The sequence below is a fragment of the Nicotiana sylvestris genome, chromosome 11 (genome assembly GCF_000393655.2).
Source record: "Nicotiana sylvestris chromosome 11, ASM39365v2, whole genome shotgun sequence".
Classification (NCBI taxonomy): Eukaryota; Viridiplantae; Streptophyta; class Magnoliopsida; order Solanales; family Solanaceae; genus Nicotiana; species Nicotiana sylvestris.
This window is the reverse complement of record NC_091067.1, coordinates 108,541,861-108,559,186: the sequence shown is the minus strand read 5'-3', so window position 1 is coordinate 108,559,186 and position 17,326 is coordinate 108,541,861. Positions and strand designations below refer to the sequence as shown.

Below are 17,326 nucleotides of genomic sequence, written 5' to 3'. Positions count from 1 at the left end.
GATAAAATTCCTCACTACATAACGCAGTACCATTTATTAATATAATTTTCTTGCAGTTAAACATTTAAGTTGCTTGTATTTTTTAAAATCAAAATATTTTATTATATAAACATTTCTCATTCCTTAGTTTAGTTGGCTTATTCATTGTTCTGCTTGAAATTTTCTTAAATTTAGTTAGTTAAATGAACTTCCTTTCTGGAAACTTTTCATTATATTATGGGTTTAATTTTATTTTATTTTTAAAAATTAAAGGATGACGTCATCATATTTGCATAAGATTTTCATAATATGGGACTATCAACAACAACAACAACAACAACCCAGTGTAATCCCACAAGTGGGGTTACACTGGGACTATAAGTGATTGATTTCAAAATATAAAAGGTGTATTTGCATTGTGTAGTCGTATTATGTGGGTGTTTAGTGTAAATAAAATAAAAAGACTAGCTCATTTGCTCTTCAACGTACCCGCTCCAAATCTGCTGAGGCCCAAAACGGCAAATCAGTTTAAACTTTCAAGTTTCAACAGATTTTCCACCATACGACTGAATTAGCAATATGAAAATTCAAACGCAATTGCTGGATTTGGCTTGGGCAATAATAATGGAACCTCCGTTCTCATCGAGAAGAGTTGATACAGAAGATCACCGCGAACTGAATTTTGGAATTAGAATCCCTTGGTTTGATTGTAATCAGTAAGTTATTATTGTTCATCAGCCGAGTTTCTGTTTTAACTGCTTAATTTGTGGATTTGATTCCCTTTGAAAGTGATAGGGAGGAGATATTGCTAGTAAACTTGTCTCCATATCAGTTATGTAGATGTTCTTACCGGGGTTTATAATGTCACCCATTGCAATAAGATTTTGGGTTTGATGCTCACGGTATCACATTCTTATTTTGATTAATTTCATTTTCATAACCAGTCTTCTCTTTACCTATTCTATTGTTTTGCCCCACTCTCCCAATTCTGTCCATTGTGCTACTAACTCTGCCCCACTCTTCAACCTGTTGAGTTATTTCACTCCTTTTAAAAAAAAAAAAAATCCATTCTTTACGTATTGTAATGTTTTGGGTCCCTCTCTGCATCAATTCAGTCCACCGAGCAACTAACTCTGATTAACACACACTTCTTAGCCTGTTATGCCTACTTTCTTTACTCCAACTATATTCTTCTACCTGTTGAGTCATTTCAGTTTTTAAGAAAAAAAAAGGAGTTAAGATATGCGTGTGGAAGAAGTCATGAACTGCAATGCTGAGATTCTATCATTTATGTAAACTATAAATCTTATTTCTTGGAAACGATCACATCCGCCAGACTGCCTCTTCGTTTGGCAGCATGTTAATCATTTTGCTGGCACTATAATCAGTGGCGGAGCCACATACAGGTAAAAATAATTTTTATATATCTTTACTATGTATTGAATATCTCTTTTCGTCTCCTTGAGCCGAGGGTCTTTTGGAAAAACCCTCTCTACTCCACCGGGTAGGGGTAAGGTCTGCTTACATAGTTAAAATCCTAGCCACTTTGGCGCCCTTAGTTAAATTTTGGCGCCCTTAGTTATAATCCTAGCTCCGCTACTGCCTACCATTTTCTCTTGATGTAAAGAGATTATTGTATTGACCCCGCCGGCCATGTAATCCTAACCATTTTTTTTAGCATTTTTCATTGTTTCTTCCAGTTGCTCCTTATTATGTCTGTTTGCTTCATGTTGTCCCACTCTTTCATGTAAATCTTCCCAAAACAGATGATGATTCTAAACACGTTAACTCTGTCTAGTCTGTTGTTTCCATTGTGGCAGAGTTTAAGGCTGGCATGAGGCACACATCTCATGATGATGATCTCAAGCATCCCTTATAAAGACATGTTCTCTTTGCGGGGATTGGGTTCGTTGGTGCTGTTGATCGCAGCATAAACTTGGGTAAGTACTAACCATCTATAGGTGTGTATATATGAACAATGATAATCATGAATTCTCTTTTATATGAGATGGATAGACCTTCTCTTATATTTGAAGGAAGAAAAGTTAATTTGATGATTTTGTATTCACTGTCTACATTATAGAGCGGATGGACCTTTGGTCTGACACGTTAATCAGGAAAATTGATCCTTTATTTACTTTTTAATTTTAGCATTCTCATCCTTTTATTTTGATTGTCGTACCTTTTCTTTGTGGACTGGATTTACTTATGATTGGTCTTTGGTCGCTAGATGGTCTTGGGATTAGTTTCACAACCACCTTATCTATGTTCTTTTCTTGGTTCTTTCCTCGAGCCTTCTGTATTTTATTTTCAACCTGAACAGCACAACTGGTTTTATTTCTTTTGCGATTTTCTCTTCTTTATCTTATTGTTTGTTGATTTTGTTCGAACTCAATCTTCTTCTGTTTCAGCAAAATCTTACGTTCATCTAACTTATGTCCCTGACGAAGATAGTGTTAATCAAAGTCTGGAACTCCCCCATACTGCACCTCTTGCCAGAATCCCTCTTCTTTGGATTATCTGTCATTTCGATTCCACCCAAGTATTATTTTGTCGCCTTTGCCAAGTTGATCCCGATTCATTCCTTAGCCGCATTAGCTTGTGTCTTATATTGTGTAGCTACATTAGGGGCCAAAGAAACTCCAGTTACATAGAGTCAATAACTAAGAGTCTAAGACAGAGCATCTCATCTGTAAAGATGTCAGGGAAGATTGTATAATAATACTCATACTGGAGCCGCAGAGGTCTCAACTTCCGGAACATAATCAGATAGCCACTTCAAGTTACATTTCAAAGCAAAAATGGAGCCAAAATTTCACTAAGGAGATTTATAATATAAAAAAATAAACACACGAAGAAGCCAAGGGGATTCAACATATAGTATATATACATAAAAAGATTTGTTTGCCAATCTACACTATGTTATTTTCCAACGAAGGGGTGTCAATTCGCTGCTGCATCAAAGCATTCAATCTTTGCAATCTCATGAAACACAAGGAATAATCGATGTCATTATCCAAGTATGACAAAGACATACTCGCATCAAAATAATTATCTCAATATTAACTTTAATTAGGATAAAAAGAAAAACATTAAGTAGGATCTGACTAACACCACTATTTCTAATTGCACCAAAATTAAGGTTTCCTTTGTTAGAACTTCACCATTAGAGTGAATCTACAATTCTACACCAAGTTCTCATAGTAATCTTTAGTTGTAAATTTGAATGCAAGATAGCTCATACATTTTTATTTGGTTACTGGAGAGATCTGAATTCTAAGATTTCCTGCTCCAGTTGGGTTCTTACAAGGAGCAAATGTGAAGTTTGATTAGATGTTGGGCTGTGTCAGATTGTGATTGAGTTGATTGTACGCTTGATAGTTGACCTGTGTGACCCTTAGCGATGGGCTGATAGTCCTTCCCACCCACCTTTGGCTGAGTAGTATCATTGCAGGTCAAGCAAAGCTAATCATATGATTATGTATGCCCTGAGCGTTCCCTCTTACAGGAACTAGCTGATTTCTAACGGTGTTTTCAACTGACCGAGAAGCTGTCAAGACATTGGAGATACATTGACTAGAAGTCGTTGAACAGTTAAAATTTTTAATTTTTTAATATTCAGTTTCTCAACTTAGAGGTCATTGCAATCCATCAAAGATAGTTCACGCAATTTTGTGGGAAGTAGTTTTCAAAGACAGTTCCTTCTCTTTTGGAAGGAATACTTCTGTTGAAAATTCTCAACAAACGAGGGTTTTTATAGGGCTTCCATTGGTCGAATTACTTCGATATCTCAAAGAACTGGCTGTAGAATGGCTATTTTCAGAATATAATAATTTTTACGAAGCAGGGTGATCAAAAGCTCGACTTCTAATAGAGGAAAATGCGTTTTCTGATTAGTGATTTTCGCTAGAGTTTTCGATGGATGGCCGTCGGATATTTAAAATATCACCTGATCAGTCACCATTTTCTCCATTTAGTAAAGAAAATCTAAAGACTGTTTCCCTCTTGTCCCCATAAACATTGCCACTCACCACTCGTCTCTCGTGATCGGCAACTAGCTAGTAACTCTTCATTCCTCTGACTGTTGATTCAAATCTATTTTCCATTTTCTTGTTTCTTGATTAGACATTTAAGAGAATAATGTTGATAACATGTTTGATATACTGATGCTTTGTCAATATTATGTAAATTGCTCAATATTATGATTGGAGCATTCTTGTTCTAGTTTCAGTATTCTATAAGATTCAACAAGATGAGCTTTCTTTTAATGGCCATATATATCAGATTGGCTATCAACTTTTGAGTATAGAAAAGTTTAATGTTTATCTCAGTAGAGTTGCATGGCTGAGGTGGGCTGATGAAATACAAATTCAAGGTGGACTTGCCCATGAAATTCAAAGATATAACACTGCAGTGATGTAATCTGATTCATTATAGCAGTAGAAAGATGAAAAACTATAGTGATGAAAATTAGTTAATGTCTTTATTTGTCAATATTGCTTCTCAGATGGAGGGATTACTGGCTTTAGCTTGGAAGTTTGGTTTGCAATGTCTTTTGCACATCCAGAAGTCCAGGGGGAGCTCTGGGCGGAGACGACATAAGTAAGTTTACAATTCAGTCAGAAATTTCATTTTCTAATCATATATGATTTAGATGTGTTGTTCGATGTGTTGTCAGGTTGTTTGATGCGTTATATAACTCTACCGAAATTTTGCAGCGAACCTCGTTATTTTGATATGTTATTTTATAATAAGGAAAACTAATGCACATTATAGGATGAAGTTACGCCCAATTATTGGATAACCTTTGCCGAAATTCCCAAAAGATATCTTACTCGTCTTCTAAGTTCTAACTTATTCCGAATATTTCGTTAGACGATGAATCTAAATGGAGTTTGGAGCAGCTTAGGATAGGTTGCTAATGTACATTAGATAGATTGTATTCAGTAGACATATATTTGATGTTTAATACATTATTTCAGCATTCCTTAATAGCAAATTACCTATATTTTTGTGTTTCTAAGAGGCATTGAGCTTGCAGTATGTCCATTAATTTTAAAAATGCCCAATGAGGTAGTAAATTTCTCAGTTTATCAATGGTATACCATTATTTTCGAGGGGAAAACAGTAAAAAAGGGACTAAAACTGCCAAAAACCCATATTTTTGTACGGCGAAACCATTGAAACATTAATCGTGGAGAATGTCACAGTTTTTGACTGTTAAGCCGTTGAAAAGTTTCTTATTTGCAATCATCAGTATATTCCGATGGGAAACTCGCTGAAAGTTGAGCAAAAGTTTCCCGTCCACAATTGTTGGTGGCCTGTATGTTGAAAATATTACTCCCTCCATTTAATTTTATATGAACTTGTTTGACTAGACACGGAAAGACTTTTGAAATTTGTGATCTTACACATGCCACGACATTTGTATGGTTATAAAATTTTTGGAACTTGTGGTGTTAAACATGTTATGACAGTTATGTGGCCGTAAGATCATGCCTTTAAGGGTAAATTTAGAAGTTTAAAGTTAACTTATTTTCAAATATAGAAAGAGGTCATTCTTTTTGGAATAGACTAAAAAGGAAAAGTGTCATGTAAGGTAGAATAGAGGGAGTAAATGTTTTCATGGTTCTTTGTTTTGTCTGGCAAGTTGTCGAAAACTTACCAAATTGGCAGATCCTCTATGATTATTCTATGTTTTTGACCGTCAATCCACTGAAAAAGGATTGTTTTCTCATGACACAATATATTCGATACATTTATATTTGTATTCAATTTTTAATAAAAAAATCCATTGGAAAATGATATCAATTTTTATGTTTTCCGGCAGGTGCACTGTCAAAGACTATTGCCAAACATCACATCCTTTTAACCTTACTTTCGTCGGGCAATTTCTCCTTTTACATTGCAAAAGCCTTTGATAATTTTCAACCCTTGATCAAAAAATCTTTTAGATAAGCATTATTTTGAAGGAAGCTTTTTCTAGGAATAAACGTCGTAAAATTTTAGTTTTCCGAGGATTTTCCGGCGGTTTGGGTTGTTGAAAAATTGACCAGTTTCTTGTAGTGTGAGCCTTTAGAGTGTCCCTTTCTACACAATTGAGGATTGAATGATTGACACAAAATATTACTCCATCCCATTTTATGTGAATGTGTTTAACGAGACTCATTTGCTCACAATATAAGAAATTAAATAAGACTTGACTTCTAAGCCATACACAAAGTACCAGACTTATCCTTTTAAGTAAATGGTGGTGAGAGTTTCACTCTGTTCATTTTCTCTCTCCTTATAAAAAATAAACTTTTATATTAGATGGGTCATAACAAGTCATGTCATTAAGATAAATAGAGATGCTAACATTATATAGGTTCCAAAAGAAGAAGTGTGTCATTCTTTTGGACTGACTGAAAAGGAAAGTGTGTAATAAAATGAAACTGAGGGAGTAGCTACAATATCAAGGCTGTTTGCGTTTCAGTTGACCACATTATTTAGATCCTTCCCTTCATCTGCCGACTCTTGGAAAGAAAGAAGGGTAGAGTTTCGCTTATTTTGTTTCCTCTCCTCTCTTCTTCTACTTCATGCTTTTCAACAGTTAGCAGACGCACCCCCGCACCAAAAACTTTAAAAAAAATATATAAATGAGATAATATAGTTAAGTATTAAAATTCTTATTGACAAATGTTAAATTTACTTCAATTTTTTACTTGCAAAATTTTTGTAATCAGGTGTTATCTATTATGTAGCGACTAATGATGACTATCTAATTCTTTATACAATAGTAAATTGTGTAAAAAGGATTTAATAATATTACCTTTTTAACCCGCACCAAGGCTAGTTTCTCGAGGTGACGATACCTCGTCTCGGCGTCGATAAGTGTTTTACTGATATAAATTAGAGATTGCACACCTTTGTCTTCTTGAACCAGGACTGCACTTACTGTCGAGCCCCCTTTTTCCCCCTCTTATGCATCGGAAGATCGGGTTTATGACATTTTAAGACAACTCATTCCTTTTGGGAACTGGGTTTTGCATTTGAAGAGTCGTCACCTAATGATTTAAGGTGCATTAGGACACCTATAAGGGTTCACTTCTAAGTTCGTTTGATAACTAGAGATAGGGTAAGGGCTTGAAATTATCCTAAGGGGAAGGTGTTAGGCACCCCTCAGGATCCACTAGTGTGGTTCCCGGCCAGACAGTTTCTTGTGAATTTGTGCAATTTAGCAAATAGACAAGTATAGGCTCAAATAATAGGGGATTTAAATTTAAATACATAAGAGTTTGAAAGAAAAAGATGAATTTTGAAAAGGAGTTATAGTTCTACATATACTTGAGGATATATAAAAGAAGGGGTCCTAGGTTTAAATATAATATAGATCACATCAATGCGATACCGGGTATGACACTCCTCAAAAAAGGGGATACACGTGGTATTAGTGCATCGGTCATCATGTCCATATCTACCCTCCCCACCCCATTAAGGTATTAAAGCGCGGATTGGTCTCGACCACTATTGCATGCTATTACCCGTCCCATTCCCATCAGTCTCGGAGGAACTTAGGACTACTATTCCTAAAGGGGAGGGATATTAGGCTAACTTTTGGGTTTCAAAAGGTGAAAAAGCTAAGGCGACATACAAAACACATAGGACTGCATATTAGGGGAAACATGTAAACAACCAAAAGGCTCATGTATGCCTCCTCAACAAAGCACATAAATAGCATGACGTAAACACAGTTAAGGTCTTTAAAATACTAAGGCAAGGAAAATTTTAATTGTTGAGGCAGACCAGTTTATTACATAACTCAGACAAGAAGTCCGAATCAGGTCTACCTACTGGTTGTAGCAGTAACTGTCTAACAAAAGTGGGTTCTGATTTTATTTATTATCACCTAAGGCTTGCCTAAGGGTTTGGGTGAGATCCTATGAACATGGTATCTACTACTGATCCAGAGCATGGAAAAGCAATAACAGTTTTAAACGAACGATTTGGATCCTATAGGCATGCTTTCTAACCACATTAAAGTAAAGAGTAAGGTTTGTTAAAACTGATTCAGGGTCAAACTGATTTTAATTGGTTTCAGATCCTATAGGCAGGATATCTAGTATTGCTCATTTTAATTCCTATAGACATGACATCTAGCTTGATTGAAAAAATGAAACAGGCAGTATTTACTTCCTATAGGCATGATTTCTACAAAAAAGGGGACTGATTCTTAACCTTATGGACATAATGTCTGATTTTAGCAGTTTAGATCCTAAGAACATGGTGTCTAAGCATGGCCATAACATGCAGAATTTTGAAACAAGTCCTATGGGCATGTTATCTAAATGCCGAATTAGACGTGCAGAATTTAACAAATCCTATAGAGAAGTTCTCTAGATGTAGAGTTAAACATGCAAAAAACAAGTCTTATAGGCATGGCATCTAAGAGTGGTAATAAACATGCAAAAATTTAAACAAGTCCTATAGGCATGTCTTCTACCCTTCTACAGCTAAACATGCATAATTACTCATCCCTTTTCACTAGTCAACCCCAATGCTCATTACAACTTATTACAGACCAAATAATGGATTGCGTCAGAAAAAGTGTAAAGAAGAAATTACAACCAGAGGAAGTCTGATTCTTGACTTCCTCTTTGAGTTATGGAATAAATCACCTCAAATACTATTGTTTCAAAGCCTTTCTCAGACTTGAGTGTGTCAAATCTCCCTAAGGGTCTCAAGGGGACCCCGAGCAGTGCTCACACCCAAGTTTGCATAACCAGATAGAGATGAGTGCAGTGTGGAAGGGTCAGCCCTTATGTGTCCAAGTTTAGAGGGAACTCATGGGTCCCAAGGTAAGGCTCACATAAGAGGGGCAGAACCTAAGTCTAAGAGTATAGTGGAAGTGCAGAAACAGAGATTTGTTTAAAACTGGGTTGAGAATAACAAGGGGTAAGGGTAATCTGGGAAACAGTAGTAGTATAGCTAAAATTATACAGCATCAGTAATTGCTCAAAGGGGGTAGGGGTTTGAGAATACATTGCAGGTAGCATATGACCCTAGGAGGGGTCAAATCTGGACATGCACAGCAATAAGTGATGCTGGCATGCCCATAAACTAGCCAGAGGACACAACACATAGAGAGGATACGAAGCATATGATCCAGAGAGGGTCAGGTTTGGGTCATGCACAGCAATGTCTAATGCTGACATGCCCTCAAACCAACCAAGGAATATAAACACATAGGGGATATGGGGGTTTGGGATTCATAAGTCATCATAGGTGACTGACAGAGTTCAAACATTAGAAAAATGTTAATTCAGAAGAGGAAGGGGCATATCACAGCATGTTTAATAATGGAACTCGATTAAATACAAGTAGGAAACAGGTAAGAGTGCAAGAAATAGTAAAGAAACATGTTGTTGTTGAGGCTGAAGATTAATTAGAACATACCAGTAAAGAAGCAAATGCAGAAGGAAAGTAAGAAAATTTCCCACAGCCTAGCCTTGGCTTTCAGCCGACTAGGTAAGGCAGCAACACAAGTAGTAACAGAGAAAAGAGAGAGAGTTTTGAGTGAGTGTATGTTCTGAACTCAAGTGTTCGTTTTTTTTTTTTTGAAAGAAGAGAGGTGAAAGGTATTTATAGTTTTTGAAAACGAGTGAAGGAAAAGATACAAACATGGAAACAATCATAGGTCAGAATCAATTACACAAGTGATTCCCTTTAATTAAGGAATCACTGTTTAACGGTAGTGACGGATTCAAAATAAGGGAAGAAAAATAGTATGTAAGCAGACTGATTGTTGCCATAAAACAACAACAACAATAACCTAGTATAATCCCACTTAGTGGGGTCTGGGCAGGGTAGTGTGTATGCATACCTTACCCCTACCCTAGGGTAGAGAAGCTGTTTCCAAATAGACCCCCGACATCCTTACCTCCAAGAACTTCCCACCTTGCTCTTGGGGAGAGGAATAGTAAAACTATTAAGTAAGCAATCAAGTCTCAGTACAGAGATATGCTTATTTTGGGAAAGAAATCAGCAAGGTAAATATTATAGTAAAGGAAAAGAATCAATCAGCTTTGAACAGGCGAGTGAAATTAGGGTTCATAAAGGAAAAGGTTTAGAAATCAATCATAAGATGAAGATCAATCAAGGAAGAAACTCCAGCATATAAATAGAGTGAGCAAGACATAAGACATGTGAGGCCAAACCTATTGGCAAAAGAAATAACATACAATAGCAGCAGGAATAAGCATATGGTTTAGTAGATAGTCAGGGCTCACACATATAGCCAAAGAAAATAAGAGCGTCAAAAGCGAGTAAAGGTCTCACAGTAACAAGTGAGGAAACCTTTTGAAAAAGTTAGGGTTTCAACAACAATTGAGTTTAAAGGATAGTAAAACTCAGAATCAAATAACCTCATAAATAAAAGATCCAAAAATAAAGAACTTTAATCGCATCACGTGCATGCTCAAACAAACAGTTCCAGGCCAAAAAGACCTAGGGTTTTCAGCAATAACCTAGTTTAAAAGATGGTAAACAGACAAGTCAAGCAAGAGTTTAAACAAACAAGCACACATTTAACAAACATCTTCAGGACTCGATTGAGACCTAAAAGAAATTAGGGTTTTCAACATGCTAACTCAGATAGAAGAACAACACGAGCAAAACATAGCAGAATCACAAATATGTTAAAATCAAAGAAGAGATTTTGAAATAACTTAAAAGAAAAACCCTAATCGAAAAAGATGAAGAGTCGTTTTGAAAGCAAAGTTAAAGAAACTTCAAGAAAATGTTTAAAAGTTCAAGGTAATCACATATCTAAAGCATATTAGAAATAAAGTTAAAAGATCTTAAAGATTAGGGTTTCGAAAAACCCAGAAAAGGTGAGAAAGGCCCTGAAAGTTATCGATCTAACCAGGAGAGTCAAGGTTCTGACTCGAACGACCATGGTTGGCCGGAGAAGAGCCATGAACTGAAATCGACCAAGGACTGGACCAAGATCCTTCAAGGTCTGGCCGTGAAACCACAAGAACAAACACATAGAAGCCATGGAAGGCTGGTACAAGTCTCAAATGACCATGGAAGGCCATGGATTAGGCAGATATCAGGGTGGGGTGAGAGGGCGGCGGCTAGGGTTCATGAGAGTATCAGAGAGAGTTGAGAGAGGAGGGGATTCAAGGGCGGCGGTAGGTGAGAAATGAATTAGGTTTAGGGGTTGGTTTGGGTTAAAATGGTAAGGAGTAATGGGAGCTGTTGATCTAAACGATCAACGGCTGGGATTAAAGTGGTTAGGTGGGAAACCCGAGTTGGGTCATTTAAATGGGTAAAGGTTCGGTTTAATTTGAAATTGGGTCGGGGTAAATTGGGTTACAATTGGGGTTCAAATTAGGCTGAAATTGAAATGAAATCTGGTTAGATTTTAATTAACCATTTTCCCCATTTATTTTATAAAAATAGCAAATTAAATTTTGGAATTAAATTGAAAGTACTAGAATGTTTTATAACATATAATTATCAATTTAAAAATACTAGACTTAATCTTTATAAATGTAAACGCAATTAAATCTTAAAAGAGGCTAATATTGTAATTATATGCAATTTGGCTTTAAAATATTAAATAAATTTGTAAAAATATGAAAAATTATATTATCTATATTTTGGCATAAATATGAGAATCCAATAAATGAATCATCAAACTCTAATTTTGGGAAATATTATTGGATTTTTTATGAATAAAAATAGGGAAATAAATTAGTTTAAAAATCTTTAAAAATTAAGGAAAAATAATAAAGCGTTTAGACATACTTATATATGCACACATATGATATTTTGAAAGTATTTGCATATTTAAAAATATATAGGGAAAAATTGGGTATCAACACTTACTGCTACTTTCGAATAGCAAGGTAGACGAGGAGATGTTCCTCGAGATCAAACTTTTAGAGTAAGGGTGGCGATGAAGGGTATTCTTTGAGTTCCTTTAGCACTTGTGTTCATTCAGGCGTCCATTCAAGGTTATTGTTCATTCTGGATAGGAGGGCGATTTTACCAGTCTGTTTTTGGACTTATTTTTTGGTGGTTAAGTGTTATGATATCCCGTCAATTGCCTTAATGTGATCTGGGTTGACCTCAATTCCGCGTTGTGATACTAGGAAACCCAAAAACTTACCCAAAGTTATGCCAAAAGTGCATTTCTTGGGTTAAGTTTCATCCCATATTTCCTCAATATCTCAAATGCTACCTTCATATGGTTGATGTGGTCTTTGGCGCTCAAGGATTTAACCAATATGTCGTCGATGTATACTTCCATGATTTTGTCGAGCTAGTGTTTGAACATCTTCGTGACCAGCCTTTGATAGGTAGCCCCCATATTTTTAACCCAAATGGAATGACCTTGTAGCGGTACGTTCCCATGTGAGTGATGAATGCATTCTTCTCCTAGTCTTCCTCCTCCATAAGTATCTGGTTGTAACCCGAATAAGCGTCCAAGAAGCTTAGCAACTCGTGTCTTGATGTGGTGTATATAAGTTGATCGTTGCGTGGCAATGGGAACGAACTTTTTGGACAAGGTTTGTTTAGGTCAATGAAGTCCACGCATATTCTCTGCTGCTAGTTCTTCTTTTTTACCACTACCACGTTAGCAATCCACTTGGGTACTTCGACTCCTTAATAGAACCATTGGCCAAGAATTTTTCCACCTCCTCATGGATAGCCATTTTGATAGCAGATTTAAAATTTTGTCGAACCTTCCTTACCGAAGGGTAGTTGGGGTCGATATTTAACTTGTGCATGGCTATCTATTTGGGGATGCCTGGCATATCTGCATGGCTAAAGGCAAACAAACCCCTATTAGCTATTAAAAATTGACAAAATTTACCTGGGTAGTTGAGTTTACAGCCGATGTAGGCCTTTTTGTTGGGGTCGCTTTGATCTAGTTGGACGGGATCCAGGTCCTCTATGGTTGATCCTGCCACTTTAGCCATTTCTGGATCTATAATGGCGTCCTTGGCTTCGACCTGTAGGGAACTCGACCCTACTGATTTCTATACTTCTTTTTCTTTTCTTTCTTTTTTTGGATTCTCATGCCATCTAGGGAGATCCGATAGCATTCACGGGATGTGCGTTGTTTCCCTCGTATGTTGAATATTCCCTATGGGGTCGGGAACTTGATTACTTGGTACAGGCTAGAGAAGACCGACCTCATGGGGTGTATCTATGGTCGACCTACGATGGCATTGTACGTTGTGTCTTGATCCATGATATGGAACATGGTCTCTAACCTTACCCCACCGGCGAGGACGGGGAGTGTGATCTCGCCCGAAGTTTGTTCAACTTCATTTAAAATCGAATAGTGTAATACAGCGCGGCACTATCTTATACTTAAGTCGCATCTGTGCGAGGACTCGAGGATGGATGATGCACGCTTCACTTACGCCATCCACCATAATTCTCCTAACATCAGTATCAAGAATTCGTAAAGTAATGACATGTGCATCAATGTGAGGAAAAGTCAAACCGTCGGTATCTGACTCATCAAAGATATTACTCTCTTCGAGGCCATCATAGCATTCGTGGGTGATCAATCTCTTGAGTTTGTGAGTGGCGGTGAACTTGATGTCATTGATGGAGGCATCATCACTGCCACCAATAATCATGTTGATGGTGCAAGCAGATGAGTGCAGTTTTGGTGGGCCTGGGCATTCTCGACCATTTGCTAATGTGTTCATGTCCTTGTCGATGAGTAACTCCTTGAGGTGTCCTTGTTGCAGAAGGTTTGACATTTCTAGCCTTAGAGCGTGGTAGTCTTATGTCTACGATCTTGGTGGAACTCGCAAAAGGTATCCGACTTCCAGGTGCTTCAGTCAGACATTATCTTTGGTAGCCACTCCATATATTTTCGAGTTTCTCGAGTGCGTAGACCATTTTCGTAGATGACACACAAAGGTTATGAGCAGATAGTAAAGGAGCAATACCTCGATCGTTTATGTGTATGTCTGATCTCGTCCTAGAGGGCCCGTCTTCGTGTCGGAAATTGGGGATGGGTGCTCTGATATAAGGTTGATGTCGGTCTATGTTTGATTGCAACGTTGGGGGGTCTCTTCTTACGTTGTCCCTACGTTCTCTCTTAGGTTCGGATTGCACTGTAGTGAGTTATTTGGTTGGCCCATTGAGGTCTTCGCCATCCGCCCTGATTTTGGCACAGTAGGCATTGTCGATCTCGTCCTAGATTGCCGGTGGGTACTTCATTAATCAGCTCCGTAGTTTTCTGGTCGCATTTGAGTCTTCTTTGTTTAGCTCGTTTTGGAAGGCTGCCATGGCCATTCCCTCAGATACATTTGGTAAGGTCATCCTTACCCGTTTGAATTGGGCTAAGAAGTCCCTCAGTCCTTCCCCTGGGAATTGTCTATTGGTAAAGATATTGTTCACCTCGTTTCGGCCTTCTTGGCCCTAGCATGCGTCGTCACGAACTTCTCTGCCATCTCTTCGAATGTTTCTATGGAATAGGTAAGTAACTGCAAGTACCATGTCAACGTCCCTCCTGTGAGGATTTGATCAAATTTTTTCAACAAGATGGAGGACATATATTCTTTAGTGAGGTCGTTTCCCTTCACGTCAGTGATATGTCGGTTACATGGTCCTCGAGATCAGTTGTTCCGTTTATGGTTGCTCCACGAACATGACGGTATCTCTTTTTGGTAACCATTTTGGGGGCACCTGGTATTTTGTCTACTCGTTCTTGTTGTTCCTTCATATGTTCCTTTAGCGCCCTATTCTCTCTCTCCATTTCCTTCATTCTTTTTAACACGGCGGTGAGGACATTGTCAGTAATTATATGGGTATTATCTAAAGTAAGAGGGTTTGGTTGGTCGTCTTATTCATTCCTGCGTTGTATTGCCTGGATCCTTGGGGTTTCCTCGTCGTTCACGGGGCCTGCTTTACATTACGCTAACCAAAGTATCGGTTAGCCAAGCTTTGAGGAGATTTTTCATAACGGGTGGTGCTTTATCTTTCACGGACGTGGTGCATCTTTTCCATTCGGGTTGGTAGTGCTACAAAAGGGTGTCGGCGATTTCCCTAATATGGGGGATGCCGTGGGAGTTACCTCTACATCTTGAGTTTCATACCCTTCATCGATGGCACTCATAAGGTTGAGCGGGACTTTGTCTGTTGCTCTTGTTCCCTTTCCTTGGTTACCTGACATGAAATCCTTATGTGCGAAGAGAAAAAGGATAGCTCTAAAGTATGCTAGGTTAACAAGTTACAGAAGATGTAGATCCGAATGAAAACTAATAGTTTGACTAAGATATCTCCACATACAGCGCCAAACTGTATAACGCAAAAATTAGATCTTGATTTTTATACAATTGGATTTATAGAAGATGAGGGTTAATCAAAATCAATATTAATATTCAATAACAGATCTAGTATTTTAATGGAGGATATTTAATGTGAGCTATTAGTCAAGAATATCGTAAGATAAGGATGTAGCAATAATGGCTTGAAAACATGGAAAATAACAATAAATGATAATAAATAGCTTTTAAGTAACAAAATGAGACAAAGTTCACCCAACAAGGGTGAGATTTTCCACTGAGCTTTCTGACAATGATAGATGATGATAAGTAGTTGAATATTCCGATTCTTCTTGGATCCGGAGAGAAAGGTAAAGGAGAAGAAGTGTAAAGCTAGGCTTTGTATGTATTTAATAAAGGGAGAATCTTTACAAAAAATTTCAATGATATTCTTTACAAAAAATGCCCCCCCCCCCCTCCACGGCGTCTAGAACTACATCTTTTCCTAGGGTACATAGGCCACAAAACCCTAGATAGTTCAACAGAGAAGAATATTCACTAGAATATTCTCTAGGGAATCTAAATCTTGTTAATATAGTATAAAGTTATATGTCTTGTTAAACCCACTAATTAATCACTTGTTGTGAACCGGAGAGAGTATTGTATAAGTCAGAATAATTAATAAATTTAAAAAATTTAAAAATACTAAGAAAATTGTGATAAAAAAAATTCTTTACCTCGCGAGACAAAAATATATTAAAACAATAATATATTAGTAGTACTTATAACATAAAGTAAAACCTGTATAAAGTAGTTATATTTCATACGCTTTAAGCATTATTCAAAAAAATATGTAACTCAACACAATAACAAAATGTTTATCATACAAACAAAACGATCTAAAATAAAGGGAAATTGATGTTAGAAATAGAGAGGGGAGGATCCAATATTAGAACTCAAAAAGTTCAAAATTTGAACCCATAAGGCATTTTCTGAGTATAATAAGTGGCACGAACAGCCACTCAAACAATCGAGTCCAAACGAAATCTAATCTTAAATAGAACAAGCGACAAAATTACCTTTTGAAAATGAGGTCATCAGTTGGTGACCAATCACTGAGTTCCAGCACACAGGATTGACGGTTTAGCCAACTTCCACACTTTCAAACCCCAAAATTTCTAATATTATTATTGACAGCTGAAAGAAGCTAAGGGCCAATTTTCCTATGGTTTGCCCACGGAAACGTGTGCACCATGTGCTAGCTGCTGCTATTATTTTCAGGCCTCAGGTCCAACATCTTTTTTGGTCCCTCTGCTTCTCACTTTCCTATTTTTCTTCTAATGTCCATTTCATTGACTTATTAGCCGTACGGAATTTGGTAGAGTTCCTTTCATTATCTATAGTTTGTTGACTGGAGTATTATTTTTAAACATCATGTTATATCACTCAATAGTATATATTCATAGTACACATATAATAACGTGTTATACATATATCTTAAATCAAACACTTGAAACTCTTATAGATGAAATTTTACATAATATAGATAGTTTAAATGATCGCACTTAAAATAAGCGGATGTGTCCATAGTCCAAATTAAACTAAAATAAGTTTAAGTGAAATAAGCAAAGTTGCGAAAAAAAATGAAAATTTCTATGCTAAATACTTTAAGCTTTAAAAAGAAAAAGAACTAATTAATGCACTCATTTATAAGATGTAAACATTTTGTTAATAGTACCGGTGAGGAGGTGTGAGCGACTGGCAGTAGTGGGCACGCGGAGAGGTAGAGGAAGACCTAAGAAGTATTGGGGAGAGGTGATCAGACAGGACATGGCGCGACTTAGGATTACTGAGGACATGACCCTTGATAGGGAATTATGGAGGTCGAGCATTAAGGTTGTAGGTTAGGGGAGAGTGTGAATATTTCTACAGCACAATAGAGTGAGACTATCCAGTTAGGAGTTAGACTAGGAATGTCATTGGTCGTCTATTGATGCAGGGCTTTACCTTCTAGTTGTACTATACCAGCCATCTATTTCGTATTTCGTATTTCGTATTCTGTATTT

General features: G+C 37.1%; 1 protein-coding gene across 8 annotated transcripts in view; it reads left to right on the top strand.

Moving 5' to 3' along the window:
- The first annotated feature begins 424 nt into the window (after positions 1-424).
- Positions 425-17,326, top strand: part of LOC104222185 (two-component response regulator ORR24-like) — a 61,805-nt gene continuing 44,903 nt past the window's right edge. For 2 of the 8 annotated variants that reach the window (XR_011403662.1, XM_070162640.1), the window contains exons 1-3: positions 425-695; positions 1,800-1,919; positions 4,487-4,581. The gene's annotated coding sequence lies outside the window, so the exon portion shown is untranslated. Of the gene's footprint in view, positions 1,386-1,777; positions 1,920-4,486; positions 4,582-17,326 lie in introns of all 8 variants that reach the window. The other 6 variants (XM_070162652.1, XM_070162648.1, XM_070162642.1 and 3 more) reach the window with 5 other exon arrangements.